The sequence below is a fragment of the Corapipo altera genome, unplaced genomic scaffold (assembly GCF_003945725.1).
Source record: "Corapipo altera isolate COAL_440 unplaced genomic scaffold, ASM394572v1 70, whole genome shotgun sequence".
Classification (NCBI taxonomy): domain Eukaryota; kingdom Metazoa; phylum Chordata; class Aves; order Passeriformes; family Pipridae; genus Corapipo; species Corapipo altera.
In genome coordinates this window covers 1,245,650-1,263,351 of record NW_020884911.1, presented here as the reverse complement: position 1 = coordinate 1,263,351, position 17,702 = coordinate 1,245,650, and the positions used below count along the sequence as shown (strand labels likewise).

Here is a 17,702-nt window from a genome sequence, read left to right as displayed (position 1 = left end):
CCTCCCGACATGTCGCGACATGAATCATCCCGCGGGCGACAAACAGCGCGTTACCGTCACTCATCGGCGGCGTTAAAGCCCCGGCCGGCCCCGGGACAGCAGCCCCGGCCGGGTGTGTCTCCCCACTGCCGTGCGCAGCCGGGCCGCAGTTACATAAGGGGCCGTTGCCGAGCGGTGGCCGCGGTCGCAGCGCGCTGAGGGCGGGAAGGAGCCGCCGCAGCCCCGGGAGCTGCGGGAAGAACGCGAGGGAAACGGGCTCCGGTCCTTCCCCACGGAGAGGCCGCGACGGACAAACAAAAGGATGCGGCAAAGGCGGGGGGGGGGGGGAAAGGATTAAATGCCGCTCGGCGCGACTCCGCACGGCACTCACCAGCTGATCCTCAGCGAGCATCAGGCCTAGGCAACAACCTCCCAGTGATCCCTGGACACGGGCAGGAATCAGGGTTAATTCCAATTAAATCCATAGAGCAACCAGGGTATAAACAACAAGGGGGAACAGATTGGTCGACAGCATCGGTTTCCTTTTTTTCCTCTATTCACCAGTGCCCAAGAAAGAGAAGATGGAAAAGCTGCAGCTCCAGCTGTCAAAATAAAAGCAGTGACCCCAAAATCGGGATGCAGTCACATGTAATTTAATATAGATGGAATGAGCCGTGGGGTTTCATTTGTTTATGTATCTGTGCTGTTTAGACATAAACATAACTGGATCCAGAATAAATTCAGCTCCAACTCATGCTTTATCACTTCTCTCAGCCTCCCTGAGCATCACACAAACAAAATCTATCCCAGATAAAGCTAAATTGAGCATGAAATGGCCTGTTATCCCACACCTATAGGGCTGGAAAACTTGCATCCTTGTTCTGATTCCAATGAAAGCAGCGCCTCTTTCCCTGACATCAAGCTCCCTTTCCTTGGGTGCGGCTCCACAGCACGGGGACAGCGGAGAGGGAGAGCAGGGATAAAAATCAGCACCTTCCGTGGCGAGGGAAGGGCAACACAACAGAATCCTGATCCCAAAACAGACCCAGCTCCACAACGTGCAGCCATCACCTCCAGCCTGTGCTGGAAAAGAGTTTTCCTTGACTCCTGCTGCAGCTCTGATCCAGCACAACCCGCTGGAGCCTCCGGCAACAGGGAGGGAAGACAAACACGAGCTCCAGCAGAAACCTCCAGGCTCTGCCTGCAGGAGTGGAGGTCCTGCAGCTGGGCTGGGCCACAACAGCACATCTTGGTTCTTCATTAAGGATGTCCCCACATGACTCGAGAAACGCCAGCAACTGCCCAGAGAGTAACGGGGGGAAAATGATCGGGAATTTTTCCGGAGCTCTTAAAGCAGCTGAGTCCACTATTAATGACCTTGAATGTAATTGTCACCCGTGGAATCAGCCCTGCAGTTGAAGGACACATGCTGGAAACGCTGTGTGTGTACAACACACACATACACGTCACACACACACATTTACAGGTTTATTTTAACCTGACACGTGCAGGGCTCTGCACAAAGCACCCACCAACCCCACAGAGAACACAGGGAACACAGAGCACAGGGACAGAGGGAAACCTTTGTCACTTAAACATCCTGGCCTGGCTTTAAGCTGGAACACTCAGCTAATAAAGGAACAATGTTTTCTGTGGAGAGCCAAAGGTAACACAAATTCCAGCTGTCAACATCCCGGGCAGCATCCTCCAAGAAGAGCCACACTAAGGTTTGGTAAACACAAGCACAACAGGATCAATGCACTTTAGAAATGGCAGTCCCAATTTCATTACCATTCCCAAATCAGACAGGCTCTAGGATGTTATACAGGGCTCAAAACCAGAGAAAACAGGCACTGGGGTTTCTCAGCTAGTCCAGATGCTCCTAAACTCACCTGCCAGTGCTGGCTGCACCTGGGCTCGGAGATATTAGCAGCAATTCCAGGGATAAGGAGGCACAGGGGTGTACTAATAAACAGCATGGAGCTGCTCCAGGCCCTGAACCCACAGCACAGGCCCTTCAGGACGGGCAAAGAAAGGTCTGTACGGCCCCAAACTTCTTCACTGACAAAATACAACACTTGCCTTCTGCCATGGATACAATACCACACGACCTCACGAGACAAAAGAGATCAAACCGTTTCATTTCAAAGCATTCTTTAAAACCTATTGCATAATTGGAGGGTGGGGGGTTGGCATTATCTTCAAAAAGAAGAAATGGCTGGAAGAAAAAAGAAAAACCAGCTACCAGGAAGAGCATTTTCTCAGACAGCTTTCAAAGGCCGTATCCAGGGGTCAGACCTTTTGTATTTATTTACATAAATACACCAGATTCTGCTCTGTTTTTTCCTCAGATAATAGAAAATAAACAGTTTTATTCAGCCCATCTGAAGAATGAATTCATTTAAAAAAAATTCATTGGCTACTTTTAAATGCAATCATGTCATTCACTAAACAGGCTGAGACTGTAATCCCTGAAGTTCTGCCATAACCACACATCTGGAATTACTTCCTAATAGTTACATTTATCTTTAAAGTAAACACTGTTTTTTCAAGAGTTACTATTCTTCCAAGAAACACGCTAAGCTGTAGTTAAGATTCATGTTGCTCTTACCAAGGATTGTCAAGAGGTTTTCGTGGGGTTATGATTGAAGGAGATATATTTTGAACAGCAATCCCCAAATGGTCCCATTGCTTATGTAAAGAGACACACAACCCAACCCATCACAGGGTTTCTTTCTGGCATTAAAGATAAATACACAGTTTATCTTGCATTCCCACTGCACGTGTGACAGGGCTGAAGAGGGGACACGGACACCTCCATCTCCAGGTCACATCACCTTGTCATCTCCTGGTGACAAGCATCAGCACAGCCACTGTGACAGAGACCCTACAGATCAGAGATGCACCTCAAACAAACCAAAATTACACACTCTCTCCTGTCTGGTATCCCTCTGAAACCAAGGCTGGACGAGCAGAGAAATCCATTCCATCAACCCTTTTTGCAGGATTCTTTCCCTCCCAGTCTGTACTTCTCTCCTACTGGTGGCTCAGACCATCTCATCAGTGCAACAAATTCACTTTAGAGCAGTGATTATTATTTAAAAAAGGAAAATCTAGTTAAAATATAACCAAACTTTGCATTTATTCTGAGTTCCCTCCCAACAGCAGCAGAACAGACATTTAACAATTTTTGAAATGTCATTTTAAACTGATATTTAAGCTGGGGAATAAAAGTTCTTCTGAACTCCCAGCCTCCAGCCACATTTTGTCACCCCATGAGGGTGAGATTCTCACCTTAAGCTTCCACAGAGAGGAAAGTGGCCCAGGCACAGGTCAACAGGGACAACTTGGGAGAGGCTTGAGCATGGATGCAAAATGAAAATACACAAACACCCCCACAAGGCAAATCCTTGAGTATTCACAAAATACTAGTTAGAAACCCAGAGCTCTGCAGAACCCTTGGACAGAAAAATTGAACTCCTGAGCATAAAGCTTAGAAAGACTGGAAAATGCACATCCCAGTTCCAGCCACTTCATAACCAGCAGCCCAAGGAGGTGGTTTCCAGCCTCTGCCCCTGCTCAGACTTTGTGTTGCTGAACTGCAGCACAGAATTTCCAGAGACAGGAGCTTCCCTGTCCTGACAGGGCAGTGGGGATAACTCACTCACATCCTGGCTTGTTGTTTCAGCTGCTAAACCAATCCCAAAATAATGAAGGCAGTAACTCAGCAAGGCTGTGACTCCCTTGACCTCCAATATTCCCTCTCTCGCATGCAGGGTCTGGCTCCCAGTCCCATCTTTCCTTCAGCAAACAGAACCACATTGTTTCTGCATTTTCCAGCCCCAGAGTGCTCCATGGTTTTGTCTCTGCTTCCCAAGCCAATTGTACTTTGTGGTGCCGACTCCTCTGGCTGTCCAGGCTCCGGGATGTGGAGGCCCAGAGCCCAAAGCTCCCTGAAAGGTCACAGCCAAGGGGGGGGGACAGGCTGTGCTACCAGGGACTCAAATGCCACAATCAGCGTGTAGGGCACTCCAGGAATGCACAAACAAGACAAGACTGAAGCCTCTTTATTCCCAATCCAGGCTGGAAAAGCCTGCAAAGGTCATTAAAATCATGCAGCCCGTCCTTCACGAGTGAGCTCTGCTTCCCACAGCTCAGATAACCCATCACTTGAAACCAGTGACCAGGGAGTTAAGAGTGGTTTGCAGGCTCTCATTTTCCTTCTGAGGTCCCTGGGATATCAGACTCCTGCTGGGACATGGGTACATATTAAATGAGCACTGAAACAACTTCAGGAAGTGTTTGTGCTGCTCCCTGTGAACAGCAACAGCCCCACTGGAGACCCCAGTGCTGCCAGCGGGGAACTGGTGCACACCCAGCACCACGTGCACAGAGCAGGAGTCCAACACAGCCAAGGGCACAGAGGAGCTCAGAGAGACTCAAAATGGGTTATTTAGTGAACGTGAATCTCTACTTCAAACCTTTCAGTTCCAGCACAGACCATCAAAACCTGATCTGATTCTCTCTGCATTCAGAGGGACAAAGTTTTGCCCAGTTTCCCATCCATTACCTGGCAAATCTGGATTCCAGCTTCTTCTGAAGACTTTACAATAATTTAATTGATATATATATAGCACCCTAATTTGTCCTCTGTAACCTGAGGCAGCTCCACCCAGCTGAGGATGCAACCCAAGATGTGCCAACATCCTTTGGAGAGCCTCCTAAACACAGAGGGGGCAGGAGGAAGCTTCAGATAGATTTCATCCCAGAATGGATATTGCCTCAACCATCCTCTAGAGAAGCCCATGCTCCTCCACCAACTATACAAACCATGAAAAGTCTAAACCAGAAAAAATCTGAGATGTTTTAGGTAGAAAGTGGCAGGTTTTGGAAAGAAGTTAATAAAGAGGAGCACAAGGATGAGGCAGAACTGAACTTACCACACGTAACACTTCAGGATGGAGTAAGCAAGCCCCAGATCCCTCCTGGGACTGCCCTTTCTTTCCCCTCATCACTTGAAGAATGTAAAACACATTGTGCCAAGCTGCTGAGGGGAGGGCTCTGTGCTCAGCCCTCAGCTCATTCCTCCATCCCTGCCGACAGGGAAGGGCTGCTGGGATCCAGCAGAGCCTGTGTTACACAGCACACCCGTGAGGGTTGTGGGAATAAAACCCCCCACGCTGCCAGTGCCGGGCCCAGCTCAAAGAATACAACATCTTTGGTTAGTTTTTAGGAAAAACACAGAGTACTCAACCTCTTTCCTGTGTGTTTATGGCTTTCCTTCAAGGATCACTGCTGGGCAAGGCGAGTTTTGTACGAGTACAGTTCAACTCCAGTACCTACCCCAGGTAACCCATGGCTGCTCAGGTGAGACCCACAGATTAAAACACGGATTCAACTCACAAACCACTTTTGTGTCCAGTGTGGCCAAAGGAGATGCAACTCAGCACCCAAAACATCTGCTGGAACATCAGCTGGGTGTTCTCTGAACCCGCCATCCTGTTTTCTGCTTCTGAGTCAACAAAGGAATTGCCACAGATTTCAATCTGCAGCTCTTGGTCAATCGCTTTTAAAAAACGCTTTCACCACCTTCACAGTGTTTCCTGTGTCGGTGAAAGACAGCTTCTGGAACTATTAGGATATCTGGGAGTGTCCTGCCATGCAAGTGGCTTGGCTGGAGAACACCTGGGGCACCAGCTCAGCTCTGCAGTTTCTCTCCCCACCTCCATTCTACATCCCAGTTATTAGATCTCCCACTCATTTTCAGGAATAGCTGCATTTCTGAATAGGGTAACCCATCCAGAAAGTGCCTTTTCCAAAGCCTAGGCCTGGGGAAGGTGCTCCCACAGAGGAAAATTCAAGTGTCAGTCAATGAGTTTTAAATTTGCCAAATCTGCCCTTCAGGCTTTGCAGCCTTGTCCTGGTGCTCGGCCATCCAAAAAGGAATGGGTCACTTTGAAAAGTGACAAACGAGCAGCAAACCCAGGGCCTGTGTTCTAGGGGGACTGGAATAGCATCCTGAATGCTGTGAGGGCTTTACAGGACAACTCCTGTGTGCCCATGCACCGACCCGTGGCGTCATCTGCACCCAGCAGCTGGCATGCCAGTCCTTTTTCTGAGGAACACCACTGTCAGCAGGCCGCTAGTAAACACTTAGAGAGAAAATTTTGACCCTGGAATTGCTGATGTACTTCACTGGTTATCAACAGGCTTCCAAAGAAACTACCAAAAAAAAAAAAAAATCCTTCCCCAGTCACAGAGCATTTAAAGGACAATATGTAGTATCACCGTGTTCCAGAGGCTATCTGTGGGTTGACCTTCACCAGAAGAATGTGAAAATACAGGGCAACTGTCTACAGTGGTATTTACCTTTTTCCACAGTGGAAAAAAACAAAAAGTCTATTTTAGTATTTTTCAAGTGCTCACACAGTGCAGAGTCCCAGTAAAAACCAGGTACCCTTGGAAAGGAGTTTCCCCTGTTCTGTTCTCTACTCTGACCCAGCTTAGGAGAAGCAGAGCCTTGGGAACCTGCTGTGTGGGTGGGAAGGGCTGGAAGCAGAGCCACCCCTCGGGTCTGTCAGACAGTTGGCTCCCCTCTGGATGAAGGCACTGCTGCCTGTGCAGGAAGAGCTTCATGTCTCAGCTCCAGCCACAACCCAACCTTGGCAGGCAGTGCCAGACACCCCGAGTGCCCTCGGTGACATCACTGTTTATTTGGACAGTGCTGCAGCAAACTGGCAGTGCCAGGTGGGACCTGGCTGAGGGGCATCGTGGAGACAACACCAGCCCAAGGGCCTTGACAGTCAGCAACCCACAACACAACATTCCTCAGGGAAAAGGTACCACCTGGGAGTCACCTGGAAATGCTGCGATTGCCTCTGTGTGACAACACGAGCTACTGATATGGGGTTATATCTGTTTTGTTCATTCAAGTGAAGAGAGCCACAGCCAAATTTCTGGGCAGGGAGAGGCACCAGAGGGCTGTGCCACGGGGCTGCTTCAGCCACAAAGCCAGAACTGGAGGGTTCTGCCCCACTTCTCGGGCCCACACAGAAACGACCCCGAGCTACATTCACAACGAGAGCACCCCCAGCCCTGCCCTCGCTGTGTGCGAGCACAAGGGCTGCCTGCAGGCACTGCCACGCTCCCCTCAGGAGCACATTCCCGTCTCCGGAGGAGATGCGATCGCTCTGACCTCCTTACGGGAAGAGGCTGCCAAGCACGCAGGCTGAGCGCTCAGCCAGCTGCCGTCCCCACTGCCCTTCCATTCCCCCTCTGCCCTTCCAAACCCCACCCTTCCTCAAGGTCCCAGCCTGACCAACAGCCGCCCAACCTGTGGCTGAGTGGGAGTGAGCGGGAGCTCTGCCCAGGCTCCCGTTCCCTTCCCGGCGGGAGGAGCTGCCGCCCACCCGGCTCCTGCCGCAGTGCCGAGCTCAGGCACCGCCGGAACGAGAGGCGGCCGTGGGAGGCTCAGCACACTCCCAGTCCTGGCGCGTCCCTGAGGGAGAGGGCACAAAAACAGGGAGGAATGTCAAGCTACGCTGATTTACACCTCGACAAACCTCCTCCGCGCCGGAGGTTTTTATGTAAGGGCAGGGAAAGGCTCCATCGCTCAGCCAAGGAGGAGAAATTCGGGACAGGCTGCGTACAGGAGCCTCCTCCCTTCTCGGAGCTGCCGCTCGGGGGAGGCTGCCTGATCGATGACAACTTCCAGGGAGGAAGAATGAGACTGAGCTGTTCTGGCTCTGCCCCCAAACTGCAGAGCAGCGGTGGGAAACCGCACCCAGGGAGACGCCCAGGGAGAAAAGGATGTTTTGTTGCGGAGGCTTTTGTTCTGGACTCTGTTTATTAGCGATATTTCACAGCCAGGCAGGCATGGAAGCAATTTAAAGGGCCAGCCTGGATGAAAGAACCTGCTCCGCAGTCGGCAGGTTTTGAATTAGCAAACAAACAAGCAACAAACCCCAGATGCCGGGGGCGGGGAAGGGTTTGCTGACACGCTTCAAGAGGGAACAGCAGGTACAGAGCTGGAGCAACAGCTGGTTGCTGCGGCACACGGAGCTCCAGCACCAACGCCGAAGGAGCAGCCCCAAGTCCAACAGCCCGGGACTGTCACTAATGAGACACGGGACAGTCACCCCCCGGCAGTGCCCAGATACCCACCTGCTCTCACACAGGTTCTGCTCCAGGAACCAGAGATTCCCAGACCTCCCCCCCGAGCGAGCTCTGCTTGAGCCAGAGAGGCTTCGTCAGCCCCGGAGGTCTGGACAAAGAACTGGCCTAGCAGAGAACCCTGATTTGGACAGTGTGGTGGTCCCAGAGGAGACCACTCCAGAACAAGCACTTCCCTGGGATATTGGAACCCAAATGACAGCCAGGATCACGCAAAGCTTTGCCTCTCCGTGGCCAAACTTAGCACAGCACTGGAGCATGTCAAAGGTACCATGTGGATTTTAACTGCTCTCTCTTTAATGAAAATAAACCCAGAATAACTTGCAACAGGACAACTTTTTGGTGGGATGATGTGAAGGCAGTGCTTAACTGTTGGTCAGGGAATACTGGTATTCCTCTGGATTAAGAACTGGTTGGAAAGTGAACTGAGAAACAGAGCAGTTTGATACTAAATACCCACTTGAAACCAGAGGTGTTAAAAATGGTTCTGCCAATTCACACAAACTGCAGCAGCACTGCACATGCACGTCCCTGACTGTGCTAAACCAAAACCATGGCCAAAGCTGCTTGGAGAAGGATCCTTCCCCGGGAAAGGAGGGAAATGTCAGCAGTCACACAAGTCAATCACAAAGTCAGACAGTGCAGGGCACGATTCTACAGGGCCAACAAGATTTCTGGTTGGAGTAACCAAGCACAGCTTGAGCCGCTGGCTCCCAAAGAGGAGGAAATGTGTCTCATCCTCCCCAGGGGAAACAAAACACATCATCCACTCATTAGTTTCTTGGCAGGGGAACCCAGAGCACCACATCCAAACTGGCCTCCTCATTCTGAACTAAACCTCTGGTGGGTTAGTGGGCACTGACCGGGGGAAGACAACAGGTAAAACCGAGAGGATCCCCTGCATTTGCCCACATGGAAGTTTTAAATGGACACCAGCTGTTAATTCCTTTCTACATTCTTCACATTTTTTTTTTGGCCAACTCCCCACAAGACTAACAGAAACCTTTCCCCTTCAGCTTTCATCTGATGCATAGATAAAATAGTCAGGCAAGGAAGAGAAATATATATCATAACTGCCTTCATTGAAATGCACGCCCGCAGGCCCTCAGTGCACCCCTGCCCTGGAGATGGGTTAAAGAGCCTTAATGCCATCTAAATTAAGTCAATTTGTTATTCAGGACGTTTGTGACCAAACAGTTTGAGATGCATCCCAGGCCAGAATTTAAAGCCCTGGGAAATAGGATGAGAAGAAGGGAAGGAAAAGCCCAGAAAAGCTACGTTTAAAATAACTCAGGTCAGTATTTTGGTTCTTTGATGTTTCAACTGTGGTTGATAATTTTTTTTTTGTTATAAATATTTTAGTGCACATCTTTATGTGGTGCCTCATGTGAGATGGAGATATTTATCATTTTATATATGATACAGCCATGACTCTTTCCAGGTTTTCCATGTCAGTTTGCTAATACCTGGAGTGTTGTCCTGCACGCCACCCCCAAGACGCTTCTCCCAGCGAGTCCAGCTCCCCTAGCCAAGGACAGCCACCACAAAAACCCCGACCAGCCCTGCCCAGCTGACCCCTCAAGCCTGGAACTCGGCTGCACAACCAGCCAAAGGCATTTTCCAGGAGGCAGGGCCGGGAAAAGGGCTCCTCTGCTCCCCAGGGCCACACACGCCGGCTCCCCGAGAGCAGTCCGGGGCACGAGGTCCTGCTCCTTATTCACAGCTCTGGATTCTCCAAGCAAAACAGGCAAATAAACACACCAATGACATTGTCTCCTTCCAAATATCCCACTATTGCTATTGGCACTTGCCTCTGAGCAGCTCCTGGCCCCACGTGAGCAGGGTTTGGTGTGCAGGGAGCGGCGCCGCCCGCCCCACACACCCCGGGAAGGGAAACGGGAACGGGAACAAAATAACAGCAAACTGGCCCAAACCCTTCACGGCTCTTTGCATTGGGCTCACGGGGAAACAGCACCAAGTATTTCCACACCGAGGTCTCAGCCCCATCTCATGAAACACGGGGGAAGAACCAGGAGCAAACCCGCAGATCCCCGAACCCGCCGACAAACCCCACAGTCACGACAGCGCAGAAAAACCTGCACGGAGCAACGACGTGGAAAATATCTGATGATTATTTCTTTCTGATTGCAGGTTTTTTTTGGTCTGGGAAATGGATCCTGAGCTGGCACAGGCCCAACCCAACAGCTGCATTGCTTTTCTACTTCCACAAACACTGGAAAAGTCAGCCAAAGCCCTGTTTGTGCTGGCAGACACCCAAGATTTTATTATTATGTACTATTAGTTCATAGTGAGAAATGTGCACTACGGGGGGAAAAAAAAAACCTGGAGAAGCTCAATAATTGGGTACAGATGTTGAAGATTTATGGAGCTCTCCCCAGTGGACAGGATCTTACAGATTGTTTCTATCACCTGTTTGCCTTTGGAGTTTTTAATAAGATAACTATGTGTGCTATCCTGGAAGAATATTCTAGAATTCCTCCTTCAGAAAGCAATAACTTCTGATCTCCACTTGTCTCCTCTCAGTAACGATCTCCCTTCTGAGTTCCATAAATGCCACTCGATATTCATTTCATATTTAAATAAGATCTTGGCAGTTGCTTTCATTATCTGGCAACTTTCAAATGCAATCAGACTATTTCTTTCTTACTTCGTGGCCCAAAAACTAAACCTGACACATCATGCCAAATCCCCAGCAGTTAGAATCCATGATTAAACCTCTCAGTATTCCGAATACCTAATGATTTTAGCCTTTTTTTTTTTTCCTATTATCTGGCAAGCAGCATCTGCTCCACAGTTTTGGGGACTGCTGCTTCTGGTACACAGAGCCCCAATCTCACCGAGGCCCAAGGGTCAGGTTAAGCTGCCTGCAAAAGTAACCCAGTCCCAGCCAGTTTGGTTTGTTAAATCGATTCTACAAAATATTTGGAAGGTGCAAAGTTCTGAGGCCGACAGCAACCACCAGGAAAGAACAAACACAGGGAAGTCACTGGCATTTTTCATAACTGACCTGTGATGGTTTTGCCATTTCCAATCTCGTCACGTCACGAGTGATTTCTTTCCACCAGCACGAAACAGAGAAAGGAGGCACATTCCACTTGGTTGTTTTTCCAAGCATTTACAGAAGAGGATAAACCACCAAAAAAAAAAAAAGGTGGTATTTCTGCAAAGCAACACAGTGATGCTCCTGCTGTGGCACCCAGGCTCCCTCCCCTCTGTGCCCAAGCACACCTCGACTTGGCCAGGAAACCTGGCACTTCCCTCCACCTTTTTCCCACAGCTGCTGGTCAGTCCTTCCTGAAAAATGATTTCATCCTTCCCAGCCCGTGGCTGACACAACACAGGTCACCTGAAGGTCGGGACCTCGTCGCAGATTGTGACACCCAGTTCCCAGCTGGAAAAGAGTCAATCTGGTAAATTTGGTTGGATATAAGTCTACGGAGATTAAGTTTTTCCCTACAGCTCTGAAATGCACTTTGTCAGTCACAATTGTGCTTTTAGGGAAGAAACACTTCCACTACACACTGACTCCATCCCCTGAGCAGTCACTGAGCTGTTTCCTGCTGTTCCCAGTGGATGGAGTGATGGCCTGAAACCTTCAGTCCTTTTGGGTTGTGGTTCTTCCAGGTGTATAAAAAGTGGCTCAGAAAGGATACTGTATCTCTCTTGGAATTTGCACAGGCCACCCAAATCTGCTCTAAATTCCACCCTGAGGCAGGAAAGTAGAATCCAATTCAATTCATGGGGTTGGGGTTTGTTTTGATTTTATCATCAGATTTGAATCTGACCAAGTGCCTCCAAGGACAGCAAAGCTGCAGCACAGCCTCTGTAGCCCATTGCATCCAGCTCCACTGTAGTTTCTGGGGTCACATCCCTGCATTCAGGGCTTCCTATGGAAAACCTCCACCTTGTCCCTGAATTTCAGAAGACTGAGGTCTGGAGTTGTCTTGGGTTATGGAAATAGATGAAGCAATTCCTACGCAGGGAGGAAGAGACATCCTTATGTCAGTATTATCTTACTTCATGTACCTGCAATGATTCTTCAATCTAATAAGAATTAAAAAGCTATAAAGGAAGAATAAGTACAACAGGGTGATACAGCCATGAGGGAACGCTCGCAGACAAATGGTAGAACCTTATTTAGCTTTTGCTTTTGAAAAGCTCAGATCCTCACAGATTTCACATTTACACCTGCAGGTTTACACTAACAAAAAAAACCCAACAAACAACCGCCCCAAAAAAACATCACAGCCCTGGGGCCATTTAGAAAGCGCTAATCCTGATCATTTTCCACCTAATGACTGTTTACTACTCAACCCTTTTAAATGCCTGGCAGCTCTCCAGGTCCTCCTGCTTTTCCCTTCTCCCACACATCCCTCCACAGCCATCTTGGGTGAGGAGGAACCTCTAGAGGAGACAGCTCTTTGCTGGCTTTGCAGGCTCTAAAAGCCTCGTTTCCTGGGGGAAATCCTGAGCGTTGTTTTCACTTTCAAGGCAAAACCAAAACCTTAAGGCTTTCAAAGCGCTGCCAAATGAGAGCAGAGAGAAAAAACAAAGAAACACTCAACCAGGGAAGTCCTTTCTTTTGAAGGATGGACAGTTTAAATGCAGTGGGACCAGTTCTCTAAGCCTGACCAGGAACAGATTTGAGCAGCCCCACCCCAGCACTTGTTTCAAATGCCATTCACTGTCACTCAGCGTTTCAAGCTGGAACAATTATTTGTGGTCGGATGCTCTCCCCGCTCCCCGACCAGCTGTGCTTTGATCTCACCCCCGGAGCTCCTGTGGATCTGGAGAAAGCCCAGCTCCCCCCATCACCAGAAGTGCAGTGGAACAGCTCCTCAGGGAAAGTGCAGCTCCCCCAGACCTCACAAGTGGTGCTGGCACCGCAGCCTGAGGTGGACCAGATGTGTCCTGGAGGCCTGACCACCATCCTCTCCGTGGCTTCCACCCACACGCCAGGGCTGGCTACCACCACAAAAACAGAGGAATGACAAGGAAAAGCACAAGGAGAGCTTTAACTGGCAAGGTCAGGCCAGCACTGAGTCCCTTTGTGATGGGAACAGGGATAAGGCTGGATCCCAACACACAGATTTAAGAGAGGACGGTGGCTGTTCCAGGAATAAAGCAAAAGCATAACCAATCCAATGCAATCAATATTTTAAATGAAATCAGCCCAGCCCCTATTCAAATCAGGTCAGCAGTAATTAAGGCATCCTTATTTGGAATGGTAAAGCCAGGAAGCGCCTGGATCAGTGAGTTTCTCCAAGAGAATACATTAATGGGAGTGTTTGGAAATGCGTGATGCACCCGTAAGAGGCTTTGATATAAACCTCGGGATTACACCATGCCAGCTTTTCAATTATTATACTCTCCACGAAAAGCCACGTGCTGGGGACAGCAAGAGGTTAAAGCTGAGCTGGGAGCAGGGCTTTGTCCTTTCTCTTCCTGTTGGTTTCTACTCGGGCACCACTTGGGATTTACTGCGGCTGGAGAGAAGCACCGGAGGTGGAATTCTACATAAAACACCTCTATTAGTGATGGCATCAGTGTCAACAACACGCAGGAAGGAGCCTCATCACTTCAGCAGGGACAGCAAAAGTGACCCCTCTTGTTTCTGGAAGGATCTGCTTGGTTGGCTCCATCTTAACACTGTCTCACCACACGGCGACTCAGCCATTTTAATTCCTCAGTGCTGGAGTTGGCTCTCCCTGCTCTCCAGGCTGCCTGGAGACCAGGAGTCTCTGTATAAAGCACATGCAAGTGAAGGCTGGAGACAAAAAACAACTGAGCGAGGCAGAGGGAAGGTGCTGGATGAGCAGCAGAGCGTGGTAATGCCACTGAATAAGTAAAACCACACCATTTTCAGATTGGATGTGGCTCCTTTTTCCAAAGAAAAGCTCTGCAGTGTGGTTCTCCTGGGAGGGCGATGAGCAGTGCAGGCTGTGTGTGTGCTGCTCCAGCAACAGCTCCAGAGAGCAAACTCCTGCTCCTTCCCAAGCCGTGGGAGCTGGCGATGGATGGATCTACAGCATCCACTGTGGTGTTTGTCACCCTGCAAGTGCCTGAAGGACAAGCCTTTCTCCAGCTATTCCACGGGAATGCTGTGCCCAGGAACTGCAGGGAAGGGGCTGGAGCTGTAAAAACCCCTGGCTAACCATGACAAAAACATATTTGTGCTGACCACCATGTTCTTGTTTACCCAATACATTATGAAAACCAGCACCAAACCCAAGCTGGTTACCTGAGCTACAAACATCCAGAAAAAAACTATTTTGGTGAGCAGAAATTTGAATTTACATCTGCCCAGCACAGGCTGCAGAAGGGCAGACCCAAACAAGCCATATTTGACACAGATAGATTAGACAGATGGTACAGCATAAAGGGGATTTGTGCTTGCTTGACTTTGGCATGGCTGAATTACTTATTAATTGCAGATACACAGCAGTTATGCTGGATATTTGGCAAAGATTTAATGCCTATTAGAACTTCATACCAGTCAAAATTACCACAGGTCCTGTGCACCAGCACAGGGGCTGTTCTGCAGCTCAGTTCTGCTGCACACTTTTTGGAGCCTGTGGTGATGTATTTTGATGTAAAATGGATATAAGCAGCACAAATACAAGTGCTACCCTGTTCCAGAAGCTTTGGGCAACCTGTGAATTTTGGGAAATTAACTGAGAGATGAACAGAAACCCTGATTTAAAAGTAAAACCTCTGAATTGCTGGAGGCTGCTGAAAGCCTCCAGCTTCCCAAGGCAGGCGCCCAGCCCTCTGTGTTCCTCTGCTCCCTTCACCAGTGGCTGCTCTCAGATTCCCCCTGGTGAAGCACAACATCAAGAGATGTTATTGCAGGGAACACAGAGGGGGTGAAACTCAGACCTGGGGACTGTCCAAGCCTGAGTTCACACCAGAAGCCCACACACAGGGCAGGAACAGCAACACTGAACACTGATTTAAAACAGGCCATTTTCCCTGAGGCTGCTTGTATCTCAGGATCAGCAGTTCTGGCACCCACTGTGACCATCAGAGCCTCATCCAGTATCATAATTCTGAGGCCTTTGGGCACAGTGACACCTGAGTGGATTTGTTGCCTTGAGAGCTGCAGCACAGCAAGGCACCTCTCCAGGCTGGCCAAATCCAGGACAAAGCAGTGCTGGGGGTGGGTTACAGGCAGGAGGGGAATCTGGAGAACGGGAAATCGTGGAGAGCCTCAGACATTCCGTACAACCCAAGGGCTGCCAGGCCCTGCCTTCCCTCTGAGGGACACCAGGGCTGGCATTTAGGGATGGAAACGATTCCCGACTCTCAGCTCCTTCCCAGGCCAAGCAGGGATCCAGGAGCTCCTCTCCCAGCCAGCCAGCACAAGGGGAGGGGCTGGGCTCCCCTATCCAGGTGTCAGGCAGGAGCAACCCAACCACACACAGGTTATCAGCCAAAATAGAACAGGCACCAACCGTGCAAGGGGAGAGCTGGGTGTTCAGAGAGGTAAATAAACCAGCAAGGGGACAGACTGTGGGTCTGGAGAAATGGACACTCACAGTTCCAGTTTACATCTCTAGTGTTAGACCTTCCCCTGCTGATTTTGGACACTGAGTGCTAGGAGAGCTCCATGCCCCATTTATTCCTGGTGACAGGGGGCAGGATTGCTGGGTATTGAGTGTCCCTCACATGCTCTGAAATGAGTGCAGAGTACAGGGTCTGTGCAGGACAGGGTGACTGCACAGCTCCTGCACGTTAATTAACCATTAATCATGTCTACTGGGGGGTTCACATTCAGCCTCATCACCATTCTCTTTAGCAACAGAACCGGCAGAAAACACCAAAACTAATGTTTTACCCCCAAAATAACAATCTCTACACACCTCATTTGAGACAACACAGCACCGAGATTCCAATCCAGAGTGTCTTCCTTACCTGCACGATGCTGGAAGCTTCATTTTCTCAGCTGTTGGACACCAACAATCTCCCATCCAAATGCACTGGGTCTCCAGTGCTCCAAGCCCGAGGTAAAGCTGTCACCTCCCTCCTTCCCTTACCCCAAACAGTCACCTTACAGCAGCTCTGTCTCTAACACAGGGATTTTGGGACCCTGCACCCTGCCCAGGCTTTAGGAAGGCTCACAGGACCAGAGGGGGGTTGTCACCCTCTCTGCAAGTCCAGGGAACACCCACAGAGATTTCAACCAGAAAAAAATCACACCCATCAGACCATTTAATTCATTGCAAGTTAAACAGGAAAGTGGACACACCACAAAACATCCTGGGAGGAGCCCTGAGAGCAGCAGGTGGTCACAGGGCTGTGCAGGAATTCTCTAGCCCTGGGAATGCTGCTAGGGCTTTTTTTGGTCTTTTTTGTCCCTCTTTAGGGCTTTTCCCCCAAACCACCTGAGCACACATGAGCCCTGTCTGCTGTGGCAGACCCCTGCTCGCTGCCCCAGGCCATCCTGATTCCCAGTATGGATAGAAGGCTCTCCCAGCTGTGTCCTGGGAACTCCACTTCCTACCTCAGCCCTCGCTGCTTTACTCTGATTGACAAAGGAAGACAGGGACAAATTTGCCTTCAGGTGCCCATGCAAAGGTTGGGAAGAAGGAGGTCCTGAAGCAGCACCACCAGGGGCACGTTGGAAGCTCTGCAAGGAACTGCAGTTGGGCTCATCTGCTCCTTGGGCAGATCCTCTTTCATCCAGACCAGCACAGCTCCCTCTCCTTCCTCCCACTTGAACCTGCCACTGAACTAATCGAGGATGGTTTATGAGCAAGTTGAGGATGAGGGATCAGCAATCTACCCCTCCTGAGAACAGCCAGCCATAAGTCTGGACAACTCCTCGTTCCCTTCCAGCCAAAGTCTCGGCATTCCTCCTCACATAACTTTGGGTTTTGCTCACCTTTACAAAGCTGGTCTGGCTTCTGTCAGTGAAAAATGAGCACTGAAGCCAAGGCCCCTTAAGCTATTTCAGACACTTTTACTTTCCTATCCTCCAACAGAAAATCCAAGCCATGGCTGCAGCCACTTGGGCACGGGCTGGCAGAGTCAGGAGATGTACTGGCTTGTAGGGACCATGTGGCCCCACACAGCTCTCCAAACAACATTTCAAAAGGAAAGCAGCTGAAGAAAACTGAATGAGACAAAGGATATGGGGATGCCACACAGAAAGGGGAAGCTGGTACAGCTGGCAGGAGACACCAGGATCACTGACACCACTGGGAAGTGCCACCACACTGTCAGGGAAGCGCACAACCTACACACCTGGACTGTCCAGAGCTGGCACTGCTCACCCATCTTCTTTATCCACAATTTTTCCAATGCCACACAGAGGAGGAGAAAAAGGAACAGAGGCAGGCCCTGTGCTCACAGCCTGCGAGTGTGCTCTGCCCAGGAAACAATGCCAGTGTCCAGAATTTAATCCCTCCAGGATGTCACTGAATTAAAATAATGCACTTAAGTGCTCACCAGGCACTAACGAGGTGCTGCAGCTGCGTCAGACCCTTTATGCAAAGTGGTTAATTGGGCTCAGGTAAAGGCACTGGGGG

General features: G+C 49.9%; 1 protein-coding gene across 5 annotated transcripts in view; it reads right to left on the bottom strand.

The window, feature by feature from the left end:
* SPTBN1 (spectrin beta, non-erythrocytic 1) overlaps positions 1–17,702 on the bottom strand; it is a 114,416-nt gene that overhangs the window by 82,661 nt on the left and 14,053 nt on the right. The window contains exon 1 of one of the 5 annotated variants that reach the window (XM_027653856.1): positions 55–168. The exons of the other annotated variants lie outside the window; for them this stretch is intronic. The gene's annotated coding sequence lies outside the window, so the exon portion shown is untranslated. Of the gene's footprint in view, positions 1–54; positions 169–17,702 lie in introns of those variants that run through there. 5 annotated transcript variants of the gene reach the window in all.